This window comes from Polypterus senegalus, chromosome 13 (assembly GCF_016835505.1).
Source record: "Polypterus senegalus isolate Bchr_013 chromosome 13, ASM1683550v1, whole genome shotgun sequence".
NCBI lineage: Eukaryota > Metazoa > Chordata > Cladistia > Polypteriformes > Polypteridae > Polypterus > Polypterus senegalus.
Genome location: NC_053166.1, coordinates 12,431,536 through 12,450,202, shown reverse-complemented (window position 1 = coordinate 12,450,202; position 18,667 = coordinate 12,431,536).

Sequence of the window (18,667 nt, the reverse complement as noted above, 5' to 3'; positions counted from 1 at the left end):
TCAGCAACAACACTCCGGTAGAAGGGGCCCAAAGTGTGCCAAGAAAATATACCACACACAATTACACCACCAGCCTGAACCGTTGATACAAGGCCGGTTGGATCCATGCTTTCATGTTGTTGACCCTACCATCCAAATGTCACAGCAGAAATCGAGACTCATCAGATCAGAAAACATTTTTCCAGTATTCTATTGTCCAGTTTTGGTGAGGCTGTGCAAATTGTAGCCTAAGTTGTGTGTTCTTTGCAGACAGGACTGGCACCAAGCCTGGTCTCCTACTGCTTTAGCCCATCTACTTCAAAGTTTGACGTGTTGTGTTTTCAGAGATGCTCTTCTGCACACCTCGGTCTTAACGAATGCTGATTTGAGCTCCTTTTGTCTTTCTATCAGCTCAACCCATTCTGGCCGTTTTCCTCTGACCTCTGGCATCAACAAGGCATTTTCACCCAGAGAACTGCCACTCACTGGATATTTTCCCTTTTTTGGACTGTTTTGTCTTGGTAGAGTGATATATTCCTCTACTTTCCCCTTTTGTATTATTAATATGTAGCCTTTGTCAGAATGCCTCAAATCTCCCAGACTCACCATTCTTTATAAGGTATTGTACTTTATAACTTCTCCCCACCTTCCCTTCTACATTTATAACCTGAGGCAATTAAGTGTAGTAAAAGGCAAACAGGAGTTAAGGTACACTTTAAACAGTGTACTGTATTATTGATAATATTCATAAATAATAACAATATGCAAAGTACATTTGAATACTGGCAACCATACAATAAGATAAATACTGGTGTGTAGTTTCAGGCAGCACATAGACTTGTTGGTTACTTAAAATGTCTCTAGTTAAGGTATCAGTTGTGGTCAGCTTTCTTTGGGATGGGTCACATGCATGTCTCAATATGGCGGCCGAGCTGTGCTCTTCATTGTGTTTTCAGTTCATGGTGTGAGATTTCGTCAGTTTGGTAAGAGAGAGAGCTGGGTAAAGCAAGCAAATTTATGGGTTTTCTGTCCAACCCCTAGAGCCAATAGGGCATCATGGTACTTAAAGGCTTCTGATACAAGCCAATTCCAAACAGCCATACTTCAGACCAATGGGGGGACAGAAACCCCTCACACCTGCCACCCCCCAAAACCATATGTTAAAGTAAAGCTTAGTAGTTAGAGAGCCTGGCTTTCCTGTTAGGGTTGATTGAGAGACTTTAGCAGAGAAATATTAGCCAAACTTGTTTGAGGCACTTCCTCCAATCCTGTCGTAAAATTACAAAGAGACTCAGTCCTAAAATGGGGGGAAACATAAACGCTTCTCACTAATGTAACACTAATAATACATTGCTTTTCCAAAGTTAGAAAATAAAGACATACAAAATATTCTCTGTAAACCCTAGAGATGGTTGTGCATGATAATCCCAGTAGATCAGCAGTTCGTGAAATACTCAGACCAGCCCATTCGGCACCAATAACCATGCCATATTCAAAGTCACTTAAGTCATCTTTCATCCTCATTCTGATGTTTGGTTTGAACTTTAGCAGGTTGTCTTGACAAGGTCTACATACTGATATGCATTGGGCTGCTGCCATGTGATTGGCTGTCTATTGATGATTGTTGGTTTGTGTTGTCAAGAAGCAGTTGAACAGGTGTACCTAATTAAGTGGCCGGTGAACATATATATATATACACTCACCTAAAGGATTCTTAGGAACACCATACTAATATGGTGTTTGACCCCCTTTCGCCTTCAGAACTGCCTTAATTCTACGTGGCATTGATTCAACAAGGTGCAGAAAGCATTCTTTAGAAATGTTGGCCCATATTGATAGGATAGCATCTTGCAGTTGATGGAGATTTGTGGGATGCACATCCAGGGCACGAAGCTCCCGTTCCACCACATCCCAAAGATGCTCTATTGGGTTGAGATCTGGTGACTGTGGGGGCCATTTTAGTACAGTGAACTCATTGTCATGTTCAAGAAACCAATTTGAAATGATTCGAGCTTTGTGACATGGTGCATTATCCTGCTGGAAGTAGCCATCAGGGGATGGGTTCATGGTGGTCATGAAGGGATGGACATGGTCAGAAACAATGCTCAGGTAGCCCGTGGCATTTAAACGATGCCCAATTGGCACTAAGGGGCCTAAAGTGTGCCAATAAAACATCCCCCACAGCATTACACCACCACCACCAGCCTGCACAGTGGTAACAAGGCATGATGGATCCATGTTCTCATTCTGTTTACGCCAAATTCTGACTCTACCATTTGAATGTCTCAACAGAAATCGAGACTCATCAGACCAGGCAACATTTTTCCAGTCTTTAGCTGTCCAATTTTGGTGAGCTTGTGCAAATTGTAGCCTCTTTTTCCTATTTGTAGTGGAGATGAGTGGTACCCGGTGGGGTCTTCTGCTGTTGTAGCCCATCCGCCTCAAGGTTGTGCGTGTTGTGGCTTCACAAATGCTTTGCTGCATACCTCGGTTGTAACGAGAGGTTATTTCAGTCAAAGTTGCTCTTCTATCAGCTTGAATCAGTCAGCCCATTCTCCTCTGACCTCAAGCATCAACAAGGCATTTTCGCCCACAGGACTGCCGCATACTGGATGTTTTTCCCTTTTCACACCATTCTTTGTAAACCCTAGAAATGGTTGTGCGTGAAAATCCTAGTAACTGAGCAGATTGTGAAATACTCAGACCGGCCCGTCTGGCACCAACAACTATGCCACGCTCAAAATTGCTTAAATCAGCTTTCTCTCCCATTCTGACATTCAGTTTGGAGTTCAGGAGATTGTCTTGACCAGGACCACACCCCTAAATTCATTGAAGCAACTGCCATGTGATTGGTTGATTAGATAATTGCATTAATGAGAAATTGAACAGGTGTTCCTAATAATCCTTTAGGTGAGTGTTGTGAACGATAGGGGGCGCTCTCGCTCCCTTGAACCCCTGTCCATGACTCCAGACACCAGGTAAAAGTCCTCAAGTTGACTTTATTTTGTCGCCACCGTGCACAAAGCACACTCTCAATAATACACAATAAATCAATCCTCCAGCTCCCAGACGCGTTGCCACCCTTCCACCCAGCTCAGCTCGCTGTCTGGGAGCTCCCACAGTCCTTTTATAATCCCTGACTGGGAAGTGTTCTCAACCCCCAGTCCATGTGATCCTCAACCACTTCCGGGTCAGGTAAAAGTTCTTTTCTTCAACCCGGAAGTCCGTCGCTCTTCCTATGACAAACCTCCGGGTCACAGGGCACGAAGAAGCCCTTGGTATTCCCTGCAGCTCCCTCCTGTGGCCCCCACCGCATCCAGCAGGGCTTTGCATTAAAACTCCATTGTCCATGATGCCCTGCTGGTCCATGCTGCAAGGAGGGCTCCACCTGGCGGCTTAGGGGTATTGGCCGGGATAAATGGCCGGCCATCCTTCACAGTGTATATATATATATATATATATATACACAGTAGAGTCTTGCTTATCTTACTTTTGCTTATCCAACATTCCGTATTATCCGACATCCCACCGCAAAAAAACACATCAATCGGCAACAAGAACTACAAGTTGCGAGCTTGAGCGTAGTCCATTTTTTGTTGCTCCCGACTCTATCGCAGCTAATTACAGTGAAACCTCGGTTTGCGAGCATAATTCGTTCTGGAAATGTGCTTGCAGTCCAAAGCACTTGTACAGTTTATATCAATGCGAATTTCCGCATAAGAGATAATGGAAACTCAGATGATTTGTTCCACAACCCAAAACTATTCATATAAAAATGATTAATACAAAATATAAAGTAAAAATACATAAAACAAATTAACCTGCACTTTACCTTTGAAAAGAATCTTGGCTGGTGTGAGTGAGTTTCTAGACTCTTGTGGGATTCCACTTAATGGGACGACATGTGGAGGAGCGTCCCAAAGCAATCGCAGTCTCCCAGCGCTGTAGCAGTTTGCCATACAAGCAAATCCGAAAAGATCGCGGTCATGCTATAAGCGCCTGCCGTCGATGGGTGATACAAGATTCTATAGCGCCGTCGATGGGTGATACAAGATTCGCGGTAATGCTATAAGCGCCTGCCGTCGATGGGTGATACAAGATTCGCGGTCATGCTATAGGCGCCTGCCGTCGATGGGTGATACAAGATTCGCGGTCATGCTATAGGCGCCTGCCGTCGATGGGTGATACAAGATTCGCGGTCATGCTATAAGCGCCTGCCGTCGATGGGTGATACAAGGGACAAGGAACATTATAAATGTGCAGAGCACAGTATTACTTGGCCACGACCCTGCCTGACTGCTGTGTCTGTGTATAGGAGAGTGGCAGATCCCGCTACAATAAATAACCGTGCTGTTGGCGTTTTAAGCTGAATAAAGCTGGTGTTGCTAAAGTACTGAGGCTCAGCTTCGTGTTTTCGGGTGCAAGACGGGGCCATGCACGTCACAGTACAAACACACACACACACACGCAGTCACAATGCTGTAGTAAACAGTATACGCTCGTACGGATGTTGACTATATGAGTGACGGAGTTAAGGCTCTAGAAACTGCAATTAATTACATAGAGCAACAAGAAGAAGCTACAGGAATCGACATAATGATGCTGCAAAGATGGCGAGACTTGGCAGCGAAGAAACGGCACTCATCAGGAAAGCAGAGTACGATCAAAAATATCTTTAAATCATCACAGGACTGAACTTTTTAAGTACAGTACATACTGTATTTAACTTCAGACAATTCTGTAACTGTAAGTTCAGTTTTTCAGTGAATTTATTCTGTTGTTTTGTTGTAAAACATTATTAGGTTCAAAATGTGTAAAATTAAAACATAGTTTGACGTTTAATAGGCTTTTTCTTAGCACCTCCCATTATCCAACATTTTCGCTTATCCGACGTTCTGCCGACCCGTTTATGTCGGATAAGCGAGACTCTATTATATATATAACTGCTCAAAAAAAATTATAGGAACACTTTGAAAACAAACCACATCTCATTGGGAAAAAAAAATCCTGCAGGATATCTCTATTGATATAGACTGGGTAATGTGTGAGGAACGAAATGATACCACATCATTTGATGGAAATGATCAAACTACAGAGAGCTGAATTTGAGTACACCCTGAAAATCAAAGGGAAAAAATGATGCGGCAGGCAGGCAGGCAGGCGAGTCCATTTTGCCGAAATTTCATTGCAGCAACTCCAAATCATACTCAGTAGTTTTTGTGGCCCCCATGTGCTTGCATGCATGCCTGACAACGTCCTAGTGAGACAACAGATGGTGTCCTGGGGGATCTCCTCCCAGATCTGGACCAGGGCATCACTGAGCTCCTGAACAGGCTGAGGTGCAACCTGGCGGCATCCCAGAGGTGTTCTATTGGATTGAGGTCAGGTGAGTGAATGTGAGGGCCAGTCAGTGGTATCAATACCTTCATCCTCCTGGAACTGCCTGCATACTCTCACCACATGATGACAGTCGTGCACCAGGTGGAACCCAGGAGCCACTGCACCAGCACCTAATGGCAGTCAAGGTGCCATTGTCTAGCCTGTAGAGGTCTGTGTGTCCCTCCATGGATTTTCCTCCCTAGACCATCACTGACCTACCACCAAACCGGGCATGCTGAATGATGTTACAGCATAACGTTCTCCACGGCTTCTCCAGACCTTTTCTTATCTGTCACATGTGCTCAGGGTGAACCTGCTCTCATCTGTGAAAAGCACAGGACGCCCGCCAGTGGTAGACCTGCCAATTCTGGTATTCTATGGCAAATGCCAATCAAGCTCCACGGTGCCCATTAGAGGACGTCGGGACCTCAGGCCACCCACATGAAGTCTGTTTCTGATTGTTTGGTTAGAGACATTCACACCAGTGGCCTTCCCGCTGCAGGTCATTTTGTAGGCTCTGCTAGTGATCATCTTTTCCTCCTTGCCCAAAGGTGCATATACCGGTGGGTCCTGCTGATGGGTTAAGGATCTTCTACGAGGGGCCCTGTCCAGCTCTCCTAGAGTAACCACCTGTCTCCTGGAATCTTCTCCAAGCCCTTGAGACTGTGCTGAGAGACACAGCAAACCTTCTGGCAATGCCACGTATCAATGTGCCATCCTGGAGAAGTTAGACTACCTGTTCCAGCTCTGTAGAGTCCAGGTATGGCCTCATGCTACCAGTAGTGACTCTGACAGTAGCCAAATACAAAACGAGTGACAAAACAGATGAGCAGGGAAAAATGTCAGTGGCCTCCCGCCACCTGTTAAACCATTCATTCCTGTTTTGGGGGTCGTCTCATTGTTGCCCCCCTAGTGCACCAAAGCAGTTTAAACTGATGAACAATCCCCTCTGCTACTTCACTGACCAGATCAATAGCCCAGAAGTGTCATTGACTTGAAGCTATACTCTCATTAAGAAGGGTTCCTTTGATTTTTTTGAGCAGTATATATATGGTGGACTAAAGTAGGTTTACTGTTCCTTGTATGGAAAAAGAAGTGCAGGTTGTGATTATTACAATAGCTTTATTAACTCAACTAGCCAACGCGTGGCGTAGCATACGCCGCATATAATTATTTATTGATGAGTGAACACTTCCTGAAAGACACAGTTCTCCAAATGGGGAGGGTTTGAGGATACAACTGTGAGTGAATGAAAAGATGGAACTCTGGAGAGAGCAACATACCATTGTGCGTGAGTGAAAACAGGTTTTGGCAGATACAGGCATATTTTTTTGAAAGTTTGTCCTTGTGCCTTATTAATAGTCATTGCAAACGCCAATCTAAGAGGAAATTGCGTGTAAAAGTAAAAGGCAAATTAGAATCTGATGGGGTCATGAAATCCGGGGAATAACAACACATGAGCAGGCAGTGCACATGCCTCGAGAGCGACGCTGGACGTGGGAGGACGGTTACAGTTGCCGTGCGTGGCTCTGTCGTGCGTATCCCATGACGCGGTAGGAGGGTTAGAGTTGGTGGGCAGGGCTCTGTCGAACGTATCCCATGGTCTTAGAGTTGGCGGGCGGGGCTCTGTGAGTTGGTGGGCGTGTCTCTCTCTCTTGCTTGCGCTCACTGTCTTGCGTGCCCTTAGTGACTTATATATATAGATAGCTTTAAGAAAAAGGCAAATAAGAAGACAAATAATACAGTAAAATAATAAAATCATAATAAATAAATAACAATGCAGGAACATATACTCACAACTGTAATCCTTCTTTCTCCCACCTCTGTATATTTATATCTTATCACACATGCATGTTGGAGGATCTCTGCACAGGCTCGATCAAGGTATGTGATATCCTTCCAGGACAAAAGGGGGCGCTGTCACCAACTCTCTCTAATTTTCTCTCTGCGGCACTGAGAAACCATCCAGTGAGGTCACTTACTGTAGCCCCGCCCCTTCCAGTATGTGCACCATAAGAAGCCCAGGTGCCCAGAAGGATGCTTCATTTTCCACAATGAGCGACCTGCCAGGCAGAGCTCCTGTAATTGACCCTCATTGTGATGGCCTAAGAGCTTGTTATTCATAGTTTTGCCTGAGAAGCTATTTTTGCTTTGTCGCCTAAAGGCTATGGACCAGCATTAAATGGAATGACCTGGTTGGTGTTCCAGATTTTCCACTGTTGCTATGACCTGTCATTCCTGCACCCGCCCACAGTGTATATACACACACACACACACACACAATATGGTCAGAACACACACCAGAATGACTGAAAAGGAAGACAATTTATAAAGAAAGAAAACAGTCCCAGTCCCAGTAAGGCACTATACAGATGTATTGCTGTTGATATAAAGGACCCCCCAGCTGCATTTCCTTGTCACACTTCTGCGTAATAATTTGTTGGCTGAAAGTCCCAAGTATTAGTGTGTCAGAGAGAGGATGTGCAGCATTGTTCATAATGGCACTCAGTTTTGTCTTCAGTCTCTCCTCCTCTATGATCTCCAGGGGTCCAGAGCGCATCCCATAACTGAGCCTGCCCTTTTAATTAGTTGGTGGGCCTCTCTTGAGGTCACAGTGCATACAATTGCGCTGACCATCAGAAGAGTTGTAGAAGATGTAAAGGATGTCATTGCATACATTAAAGGACTGGAGTCTCCTAAGGAAAAAGAGTCTGCACTGCCCTTTCTTCTATAGTTCCTCCGAGTTAGAAGACTAGTCTAACCTGTCATTGACGTGGACCCCTCAGCACTTGTAAGAGGGCACCACCTCGACATCCACACCCTGATTAGTGACCGGATATAGAGGCTCTTTGGTGTGAAGTGACCAGCCCAACACACCACAGCATTGAAAATGATCACTGAACTGACCATCACAAGAGTTGTAGAAGATGTGAAGGATGTCACTAAAAAGTCTCCTAAGAAAAAAAGAGTCTGTTCTGCCCTTTCTTATACAGTATATCTCCTCTGCGTTACGAGACCAGTCCAAACGGTCATTAATGTGGCCCCTCAAGTACAAAGATGTGGAACACCTCTAACCTCCAGTCCTTGAATAGTAACCGGACATAGAGGCGCTTTGGTCATTGGTTCATTGATGTTACTGATGTTAAAGTTGCAGACAATTCTCTTTGCACCAAGAAACAAAGTTCTCCCCCTGACCCCTCTCCTCTGTCTCATCCCCCTTATCAATACACCCCATAAATGCAGCATCATCTCAGAATTTCTGTAAGTGACCTGACCTGCTGTTGTATTTATAGTCGGAGGTGTACAGAGGGATGAGTAAAGCAGACAGGCCTGTTACTTGGGGTGCTCCAGTGTTGCTCATACAGATTTCAAGTCTCACAAACTGTGGTTCATCATCCAGGACACCAAAGGCTCATCCACCTGCAGATCTCTGAGCTGACCCCTTAACCAAGATGGCTGGATGGTACTGAAGGCATTGGAGAAATCAAAAAACAGAATCCTCCCAGTGCGGTCAGCTTTGTCCAGCTGAGAATAAGCCTTGAGGAGCAGAGAGATCATTGCATCTTCCACTCCAGTCTTTCTCCGATAGGCAGATGGCGGTGGGTCCAGGTGGTCTACCACAAGAGGACTCATATAGTCCAGGACCAGCGTCTCAATTGCAAGCTAAAAGCAAAAGTAAATGCCAACACTTTAGAATACCTTATAATTACTAAATAACATTTTAGCTACCTTTAAAATAAGTAATATATTCTTAAAAGAGTTTGTGTAAAACACATTTTAAAATTGCAGTTTTTTTTTTTTTTTTGCTTCCTTAATTGTGTGGTGGCTGAAGCCTTTGCATTCAAAACTACAGAGTCACGATGCCAGGCTCGCTCACCCTCTCTGCATTTCCAGCACCATTCACCAAATGACGCCGTTTAAAATGAAGTTTCGGGCTGACAGGCCATCCAAGTCTGCATGGCCGGCGTAGTCTGAACATTAATCACTGGACGTCAGGTTGTGGTATAACTGCTGGCAGTGGCTATTACTGAGCGGGTACAAAGCCTGGCACTGTGAGCATCATGCTATTTGGGCGCTGCTGCGGCTGCTGGCAGACAACTTTGTTCTCATTTATTTAAATTAACAATACAACATTAGGGTCTGGCGCATTTACAGCATTACAACATCAATGTATATATTTATATAGTAACATTTTATGAAAAGAAGTGTTTTTGAAACCCACTTAACCCAGTGGAGTATGAGGAACTAGCCATGTTAGGAAGTAGCCATGGGTGGGGAATTATACACAAATGTGAAAAAGTAAGTACACCTCATTATAACAAACATCATATAAAGATAATCTAGTGTATTTTTGTGAGATAGAAGGATAAATGACACTCAGTCACCTTTGTGTGACCAGCGTCCCATGCCAGCGGGGCAAAAAGTGTAGGGTCTACGAGTGCACAATTTTTAAAATCCGCCATACCCGAGAGTCTCTGAAGAACTTGCACATGTTCCATCAGGAAGTACACAAATGTGAAAAAGTAAGTACACCCCATTATAACAAACATCATATAAATATGATCTACTGTAGTGTATTTATGTGAGGTTGAAGACTAACTGGCACTCAGTCACCTGTGTGTGATGGACAGCCAATGCCAGTGGGGCAAAAGGGCATTAGGGTCTATAAGCGTTCGACTGAACAAATCCAACCCTCTTAGTCCACAATTTTAAAATCCGCCATACCCGAGAGTCTCTGAAGAACTTGCACATGTTCCATCAGGAAGTACACAAATGTGAAAAAGTAAGTACACCCCATTATAACAAACATCATATAAGAATTTTGTTGCAGCAGCGCAGTCAACAATTCCTTTCGTCACTTTAACGACTTTTAATTTAAAACCTGCTTCATATTTTCTTCTGATCGAAAGCTCCATTTTAGATAAGGGATGCTCTTGCGATAAAGGTATATGAGGGTGTGAGATACAAAAAACACAAAACAGTGCAAACGTGGCTTTGGAATAGTTTGGGTATTACAGTGTGGTCAAATAGGCACAATGCATAGAAAAGAAAGGCCATGTGCCCCGTGGTTACTCTCTCAGGTGGGCGTTAGCATATCATAATCTCAGGACCAATAGCGTGAGTTTTCCACATTCGACTTATATGACTGACATTATAAAATACCAGAAATTATGCGATGGAATTAAATCCCGACGTGGGAGAACATATCCGCGAGTATATACGGTAATCAAATTCATCTATTTTAGGTAAGTTTGAGTAAATTAATAAATTATGTTTACTCAATACTGCAGTATTTTAAACCTACTCAAAAATATTGCTTGTAATGTGTTGCCTTATTTTTTTGTAAGCACTTTTAACACATTATTTTTTACAGTGTAGCGATACCTGTTTGTTTATTGATTTTTAAAGTTTGTCCTGTTTCAGAGCTGCAGGAGGACTGTTAGTTAGTTGATATTTTAATTGAATAACTGACTGCAAAGGCACATTTTCCTTGTGTTTTTTTCCAGTAGATCACCTTTATCTGTAGATCTACTGTTCGCCTGAAAGTCAGCAGTTTCCATGGGGTGCACTTACTTTTTCACATGACCGTATGTCAAAGGGATTATAAAAACAGGAGTATATGGACATTGGAGTCATGGTTGGATATAGTAAAGGATGACCTGAAGGCATCCCAGCTCACAGCAGAAGTTTATGAAAGAAGTGAAAGGAGAAGAAGAATCTATGTGGCTGAATCCTCAATGGCAGAAGAGACCAGTAAACTGAAAAACTAATCAAAGCTATGGATTCCACATCTTCTAAAAACCCACTGAAAGGATGGAATATGCCCGGAGAATTTTTATTTTTAAAGTTCATAATCATCACACAATTGGTGGGAGCAGGAGGGAAGGCCAAAGTTAGGAAGAGGAGAGTGAATTGTATTGGCAGGGTTCTCTTTAGACAAGGAGAAAGGTAGACCAAAACACCCCAAGGGTGACATTTAGGGTCTTCTAATGCAGAGGACTTGTGTGTTTGTGTATCCTTTGTGTCATTATTTCTGCTATTGTTATTAAATCCCATTTATGTTGCTACTAGAATGGCTATTTGGGACTAGGGGGGTCTGCCCTTCAGCGCCCCTTAAAGTCCACACCTTCTATAGGAAGTCATCATCCAGTTGAGGGTGACTTGCCAGGCACGTCAGGGGACTTCACTGTTGTACTAATTGGATGTCATCTTAAATCAGGGCTCACGGGGGATGAGCTGTTAGCCTCTCTTAAAGCCATGCTGGTGGTCCCGTCAACTTGTTGTTTATGACCCTTTGTGATGTTCCTCCTTATTAAGAAACTTGCAGCTATTTTTGGCCACAGTGCCTGTATGTCACCAGAGCAGACATGTCATTTGATTTTATGACATCCTGTATATGTGTGAGTCTCTTGCTGCCTTGATGATTAAAGTAGATGCCTTTGGGGGTCTTCAGATCCCCCCACATCATTTGATTCTGAAAGTAATTGTTTTAATTATCACAGTCCTGCTTTCTCTGAGCATCATATGGTTTTAAGCACTATTTTTATTTTGGTTGTCTTGGCACTGGTCTGTCATTTTTACTCAAGGCCGTGAATGTGCTTGTCAGGAACGCGTTTGGTGTCTTCCTGATTTGTGCACTTATAATTTTGAAATTATTATTATTGTTATTTGTGCTATTCAAATTTTTCTTTTTTAACTGTTTCACATTGCAGTTGGAGATGTTGGATCTATCCTTTCATATTACAGCTGATTGCTCCCAGGCCTGGCTGGTATTGCCGTGGCTCCATTTCTGAATCCTGCCGACTATGCTACTATGATCGATAAAGACAAAGTAATAATTCTTCTTCTTCTTTATTGTTATGCTATTATTATTGTTTTGCTATTTTTTTTTTTTTGTTTTTACTTTTTACATGTTTCACATTGCAGTTGAAGATGTTGAATGTATTCCTCCTTATTACAGATGATTGCTCCCAGGCCTGGCTGTTCTTGCCATGGCTCCATTTCTGAATTGTTATGCTATTATTATTGTTTTCAACTTGCATTTGGAGATGTTGGATGTATTCGCCATTGTGATCGATGAAGATGAAGCAATAATTATTATTATTGTTATGCTATTAATTATTGTTTTCTTTTTACATGTTTCACATTGCATTTGGAGATGTTGGATCTATTCCTCCATATTACAGATGACTGCTCCCAGGCCTGGCTGGGCATGCCATGGCTCCATTTCTGAATCCTGCCGACTATGCCACTGTGATCGATAAAGCTGAAGCAATAATTATTATTATTGTTGTGCTATTATTATTATTATTTTTTTACTTTTTACATGTTAACATTGCATTTGGAGATGCTGGATATATTCCTCCATATTACAGATGACTGCTCCCAGGCTTGGCTGGGCATGCCATGTCTCCATTTCTAAATCCTGCCGACTATGCCACTGTGATCGATAAAGACGAAGCAAGAAACATAAAAAGGTTTGGGGTATGAAGAAATTTAATGAAGAAGGTGATCGATCCCTCCACCTTTATGGATGGTCCCCAAAATGAAGCCCCGCCCCTTCCAGGTCGGTAGGACAAACCACTTTGATGACCACTCATTAAGGTGGAAGGACTGATCTGTTGGCTTTTCTGTCTCTCATGGTTGATGCCAAGAGCTTTGCACCATTAAGTGCATTTTTTTTTGATCCCCTTCATTAAGTGAGGTTACCAGTTGGTACTCCAAATATTTCTTGCTTCGTCTTTACCGATCAAAATGTATTAAACAAATCTGTGCCTTTATGCGCATTCATTATGCATTTAGTAACTTGTAAAGTTTGGAATTGCATTGACCTGTAAGCTAATCAAAGCTCTCTGAGCCACTCAAAAACTGGCAGGCAGTGTGGTGCAGTAGTTAAGGCTGTGGACTTCAAGCCCTGAGGACAGGAGAGGTTCAAATCCCACTACTGACACCACTACTGTGTGACCCTAAGCAAGTCACATGGCCTGCATGGGCTGTAATTGGAAAACCAAAAGAATGAAACTAAGTGTATCATAAATGTTGTAAGTCACCTTGGAGAAAGGCATCGAGTTACAAAAAAAAAACACAAGTTTTGTGAAGTGTGATCGGCAAGGCAATACACAAACACAACACAATAGATAAAACTAAATTTAGAAAAGTTAAAAAAAAAAACCCAAATAAGCCCAAGTGGTTAAAGATCATGACGCTCACCCACCCTGTGCAGACATCTTATTTCATCCATATATTGGAGGTTTTAAATTTAAGTGAAACTCCTCGTTTGCAGTAAACATTCTGCAGCAGACGGAATCCATTAATTCAAAACATCCCAGGTGATGCTGTCTTCAGTGGCAGAAGAGTGCCAGTCATTGAACACGGTGCCCATGCAAGACAAAGGAAAATACAAAAAGATTTATGCTGGAATGAGATCTTCAATTAAAAAAAAAAAAAAAGAAAAAATAAAATATTTGTTATCTTGTTCAACTGGAAATTGGTAATTAAAACAATGGTACAATGAACAAATGATGAAAAAAGTCATTCTGGATCCAATGGAGCCCATCGTATCTTAAATAAATTAAATTAATTTTAGAAATGAAACAGTTGTGTGTATAATTACTGTTGGCAAGCCTGAGATTCTGCAGTAATGGGTAACTGGCGGCCGAGGCAAAAATGCAGGAAAGATTCCGGAGTGTGAAACATAACATAACATAATATAATATATAATAACACAGCATAACAGAGCGTAACAGGACAGAACAGAGAACAGCATAATACGACACCACACAACATAACACAATACAACATTATTCAACAGGACAACAGGACGCAGCACAGGATAACAGAACACAAGACAACACGACACATCACAGCAGAACACAACACAGTATAACAGTCCACATTACATCGCAGTACAGCACAACACAACAGCGAACAGCATAACACAAAACAACACAACGCAACAGGACAGGAGACAACACAACACAGCACATTACAGCAGAGCACAACACAGTATAACAGTCCACATCATTACACAGTACAGCACAACACAACAAAACAGAAGACATCACGACACAGTACAGTGCAGCACTACACAATACAATGGAGAAAAGCATAACAAGACACAACACAACATAACAGAGCAAAACACAACATAACAGACCACAGTAAAACTTAACATAACTCAACTCAGCATATCAGAACAGAACAGAAGACAAAACAGTACAGTGCAGCACTACACAACACAACAGAGAACAGCATAACAAGACACAACACAGCATAACATTATGCAACAGGACAACAGGACACAGCGCAGGATAACAGAATACAAGACAACACAACACAACACAGTATAACAGTCCACATCACAACACAGTACAGCACAACGCAACAAAACAGAACATAACAGAATATAGTATAACAAAACAGAACACAGCACAGTGCAACACTACACAACAGAGATCAGCATAACACAATACAACACAACAGGACAGAAGACAAGATAACACAGCATAACAGTCCACATCACAACACAGTACAGCACAACGCAACAAAACAGAACTCAACAAAGCACAACAGAACAGAAGACAACACGACACAGTACAGTGAAGCACTACACAACACACCATAATACAGTACAACAGAACAGAATTCAAAAGAGCATATCAAAACCGAACACAGCATTACAAAATACAAGACAATGCAGCACAGCACCGCTCGACATAACAGAACACAAGACAAGCAACACAACGCAACACAACCTGACAGAACACAACAAAACCAAACCCAGCACAGCATAAAATATTGTGGGACCCGTTAAGATCCCCATCCCTCAAATTCTGAAACACGGGTAATGCGTCAGTCAAGGGTTGTTTGTCCGCCCGAGAGGCATCGGCAGGTTTACCACACCACTGAGGCATCTACGAGTTCACAGCCCTGATGCGTAATGCGTCCATTGGCTGAGTGTTGATGAAGGGAGTACTTTAATCCGGCAACTGACCAGGCCCACTTTTTCTTTTCTGTCTCCTCCCCTCCAGGATGACCCAATCCCAGCATCTGTTCTTGTATTGAATTAAGAATAAAGGTGGCCTCAGTGGTGGACTCAGCCTCATCTTTCAGGTACAACTCACTGACTCACAAAAAGCCTGTTATATAACACCTTTCCTATCTATCTATCTATCTATCTATCTATCTATCTATCTATCTATGTATCTATCTATCTATCTATCTATCTATCTATCTATCTATCTATCTATTATATAGTGCCTTTCACTCTATCTATCTATCTATCTATCTATCTATCTATCTATCTATCTATCTATCTATCTATCTATTATATAGTGCCTTTCATGTCTGTCTATCTATGTACCTATTGTAAATGTGAGTGTGATTGCTTTGAAACAACAAAAATGGTGTCACAGAATAACCCTAAAATTATTCAATGTCTTCAAATCATCTCCAAGTGAACTACACTTTTCAGGTTCAAAGTTGTGGGGCTTAAAAATCCCAGAATAGACATTGTCAAAAACACCTCAGGAGAACATAAAAACATGTTTTTACAAATGCTGGCCATACCATTTCTATTGCAGGTAATTCTTGGCCAGATCTTCAAAACTCCTTCTAACCAGCCGAGCTGTGAGCCTGCAGTTATGGAGTTGTGTTAGGAGATCCAGAAGAGAGTCCAGAAGAAAAAGAAACTGACAGAAAGAGCAAACGTGCGACTTAATGAAGTGCCTTTCAGGAAAGCAAGTGGAGCTGCCCCAATACACGATGGATAGGACTTGAACCCCTATTTAGGTGGCCCCAAAGGGGCTTATAGATTTGTTGTAACCTTGGTTGGGGAGTATTCTGCAACCCATCAACATTCCTATTTGTGCCCATTTGTGTAAGTTTCTTCCCTGGTAAAATTGTATTTACTGCCCTCTGCTGGTGTCTTCTTTGCTCAGACTCCCCTTAGTGGTGTATCCCATATATACTGTAGTGTCCTGCAGTTCACTTGCACAACTTGCACCCAGCTGAAAGGCACTTAAGGACATTTGTTTTGCCCTGTGATTTTTTTTTCTGTATTCTAAACAGATATATATTTGTTTCTTGACCTAGAAGACCACCTGGACTCTGGAATGGGCAGCCTCAATAATGTTTAAAAGAAAGAAACCGCTGACTAAATGCATTGGCCACCACTAATATGTAATGATCATCATTGTCTTAATAAGTGATCGATGATATTCCTAAAATAGTAGCTACTATACAAATTAGACTCTCTATTAAATGCATATCACTACTCATGAATAATCTGTGCTCACTTCGCCAGCTGGCACAGGGGACCTCGAGATTCTGGAGAAGAGAACTTATCTTGCATTCGCAGCTTGACACTTAGAAAATGACATCATTTAGAATATGGTCAGGAGGAGAATAATGGACTAATGGACAATAAAATCCTCTACCATTCATCTTGGGATGATCTTAAATGGTTCATCTAATCCCAGGGCTCACTATGCTTTTGATCTTCATGCCTGAGGAAATTGCAGGCAGCTTTGGTGGGCCTGCTGCTGCTTAATGTTAAGGATAAAAAATGAGAGATGAAAGAAAAGGCACTATATACAAATGAAAAGATAGATAGATAGATAGATAGATAGATAGATAGATAGATAGATAGATAGATAGATAGATAGATAGATAGATAGATAGATAGATAGATGTGGGAGGAAACCGGAGCGCCCGGAGGAAACCCACGCAGACACGGGGAGAACATGCAAACTCCACGCTGGGAGGACCTACAGATGAATATATTAAAAACAAATGCACTATATACCAACACATATGTAGATAGATAGGAAGTTTCTATATAAAAATTAATAGACATGAAAGGTAGTATATACAAATTAATAGATTGATTGGAAAGACCTAAATATATAGATTAATAGCTATATAAGAAAGACACAATAGATAGATAGATAGATAGATAGATAGATAGATAGATAGATAGATAGATAGATAGATAGATATGAAAAGTGCTATAAACAGATGAATATATAGATAAGAAAGGCACTATATGCCAACAGATATGTAGACTGATAGAATGCTTCTATATAAAAATGTATACACCTGAAAGGCACTATATAAAAATTCATAGATTGATAGGAAATCCCTAAATATTTTGATTAACGGCTATATAAAAATGACACTATAGATAGATAGATAGATAGATAGATAGGCACTATATGATAGATAGATAGATAGATAGATAGATAGATAGATAGATAGATAGATAGATAGATAGATAGATAGATCACCAGTATACTTGCAGAAAATTACACAGAATACTAAAATATTAAATGAAGGATATGCGTAAAATAATTTCTTTCTATAATTTTTATTTCATGCAAGATAAAATGTGTTTTGTGAATAACAAGCTACTAAATAATATTTCTGCCAGCACCTAATTATGTCATTCCAGTCATGTCATGCTTTACTTCACTGAAGTAATAGGATCTTAGTTTCAAAAATGATAGAGAAGAGAAAAAAGAGAAACCGTATCCTCCATGCCTTATATTTCATCTGTTTCTTTATAAAGAATATCTAAGGTTCGGTTTTAGTGACGCCCCTCACTTTTATTTCATTTCATTCCATCCCATCTCATTCTCAAACACACTTAATCTAACTGAGGGTCATGGGGGCCCTGAGGTTATTACCGCAGCACTGAGCACAAGGCTGGAAATGCCCCTGGGTGGTGTGGCATTGGTTACCTGCTATAAGGGCAACAGCTAAGAGACTTAGACGAGGTGCACATGCCAGCCAGATGAGCTAAACTGTTTCTGTGTCCGCTTTGATGTCCTAAGAGAAGACACCAAGTTTACAGGGAGTCTGTGCTCGGGAACTCTCACAGTAGAGAGGGGTTGGGAAGATGCACTGATAGCACGCTGCCTCACCCACCACACGATGGTCCACCTGGACTGGGACCCAAGTGCAGGAGGACATGCAGAAAACTCTTAGGAGGGTGAAAGTGTGTGCGGGTTAAGGATGTAATGGTACATCAGTCTACGTTCACAGGAAGTGTGAAGAACGCCTGACCACACTGTTATCCAGACATCTTTAACCCCTTCTTGTCAAAAATAATTAATGCTGTGCTCCCCAAATAACAAAACGAATACCCCTGAACCATTACTATATTACCATCTATGGTGAAGAAATGTCTAGAAATGTATAGGAACTCCTCCATCTTACAGTCCCTGGACCCTTTGGAGTTTGTTTGTCAAAACATCTGAGAGACATAAGAAGTATGGGAAGTAAGAGGAGACCATTCATCCCATTTTGT